Here is a 2,401-nt window from a genome sequence, read left to right on the forward strand (position 1 = left end):
CCTATATAAATCTGAAACTCTGTCAGTGTAAATAACATGCTAATAAAATACTAGTTGTTCCCAATTTTAATGCTGCTTAAATATTTGTATGTTTAATGTTTTGGGATATTCACTAGGTATTTATACATAAAAATAGGACCATGTATTATCAAAGGTAGAAATGTATAGAGAGTCTTTCTTCTGGAGGGTTTCCTGATCTATACATTTTTACTTATTAGTATTTGTAGAAATGTAGGATGTTAATAGAATATGCTATGCAAGAAATAACCCATAAATTAACAAACATAAAAATGTATACAAAGTCACTAATGACCTCTTAAATGCTTTGAGATACTATTGGCTTAAAAATTTTTAAAGCGGTGCTCACTTCGGCAGCACATATACTAAAACTGGATCGATACAGAAAACATTAGTGTAGCCCCTGCACAAGGATGATGCTCAAATTTGTGAAGTGTTCCATATTAAAAAAAACAAATTTAAATCATGAAAATACTAGCTGCGGAAAGGGTGTATAGCAAATTGAAACACATAGGAATTCCTCGTGAGAGTATAAATTGTTATGACCCCCTTTGGAAAGTCACTTGACTTGAAGGTACATGTACACCTGTAACTTTGCAAATTGACTTCTAAATCATACACTTTAGAGCAACCTTGTTGAACAGGAATATAATGCAAGCCTTATATGTAAATATAGATTTCCTGATAGGCACATTAAAAAATGCATGATACAAAATATAATACATTTTGTCTAGCTCATATCTAAAATATCATCTCAACATGGGATCATTATAAAATTCTTAATGATATATATTGTGATCTTTTTAAATTTCTACTGTCTTTAAAATCATGGGTTTATTTTATGCTGAGAACACATCCCAAATTGGAACAACTACATTCAAGTGCTCAGTAGCCCCTGTGGCCCTGGTTTCCTGTACTAGACATGCAGCTTTAGAAACCTCATTCATGTGTGTCTCAGAAATCATGCACAAGAACGCTCAGAGTGGCATTGCTTTTAATAATCTGTATGAGTCAAGGCCGAATCAGTAAAACAGGGCCAATACTAGCAGTCCTGTAGAGAAAATTTGGAATCAAAAGCTACCCACAAAGGTATTAGAAGTGCTAACACCCCCCCGCCCCGCCCAAACCATAATCAGTGAGGCCATCCAGAGATAAGCGCCTGCAACACTTGCTCAGGTAGTCAGATAAAAGGCGAGAGTGACGTCCTTTATGATGTAATCCAAACTGCTTACAATCACCTCGAAAAATTTTAATGATCTTGCTGCTGTATGCGTCTCCATTTTCAACTTCAAAAAATTCCCTACTCTCCTCCTGTGTGCCAGTCATGTCAATCTACATGCAGTTCCCGGAATATAGTCTTGTGTTTTTATTTCCCATCTTCATGCCACTGCAGGTGCAGTACAAGTTACTTGAAATGTTCTGAACAACTCTCTCCCTGATCAGTCTGCTCTTTCTGACCTCAGACAGATGTAAACTTCTTCAGTAAGAAAACTGTCTTCTCTTCAGCTCTCACTTGCCACTCCGGGTTAGCCACAATTCTGTACAACCATAGAAACCCTAAGCATACTCAGTCTTAAACACGTCTTATGTCTTTTGTAATATTGGTCTTAAATTTCAGCTTTCCCTACTGTATAATAGTATATTAGAGGGTAAGTGTATTTATAATGTCCTTATTGCCGCATAGTAGGTATTGGAATGAACTTAATAAATAAAATACTTAAGTAAAAAACTTATAACACAAAAGTACTTTGGAATTAAAATAACTTAGTTTAAACATGTTCTCCAAAAGTATATTAGTTCTAACTATTGAGTCTGTCCATACTGTTGGACCATGATTAGCCTAGGCAAAGTGTAATGAAAACTATATTTAAATAATGAATTCCACTCACTCTTAATTTAGAAAATATTAATTGTTCATTTTATATATTTTTAACTTAACAATTTAGTATGTTTAGTGTACTACAGTAATGTAGAAAATAAGGAATATAAAGTAATTTTTATGCAGCAGAGAAATAATAAAGCATATTAAAATTGGAGCTTTGACAATTATTCCAGAAAAAAGGAAAAGCTAAGATAAATCCCAATTTCTTAAATAGTAACAGGCTATATTTCTTTGGGAAATTTTTCTTCTATTTTGTGCTTATTATGTTATATGAAAAATAGGCTAGGAACTATTTATCCCTCTTATTCAATTCAGGGGAAAAAATACTTTTACAAACCTAACTCTTCATGGTAGTGTGACTAATGTGAAACTTGGGAATCGAATCTGAAAATTGATCATATTTCTCTTCCTGAATTCAATCTAAAAGAGATGCCAAATATTAATAAAATGGCAGGTAGAACAAAAGAACATGTGGGCAAGTGTAGTGCATCTATTTTGGTA

General features: G+C 33.4%; 1 non-coding gene across 1 annotated transcript; it reads left to right on the forward strand.

Moving 5' to 3' along the window:
- Nucleotides 1-359: 359 nt before the first annotated feature.
- Nucleotides 360-466, forward strand: LOC111722681. Its single transcript, XR_002771395.1, has one exon. It is a non-coding gene; the product is annotated as a U6 spliceosomal RNA (small nuclear RNA).
- Nucleotides 467-2,401: the final 1,935 nt, after the last annotated feature.

The sequence above is a fragment of the Otolemur garnettii genome, unplaced genomic scaffold (assembly GCF_000181295.1).
Source record: "Otolemur garnettii isolate 467f Iridium unplaced genomic scaffold, OtoGar3 scaffold00314, whole genome shotgun sequence".
NCBI lineage: Eukaryota > Metazoa > Chordata > Mammalia > Primates > Galagidae > Otolemur > Otolemur garnettii.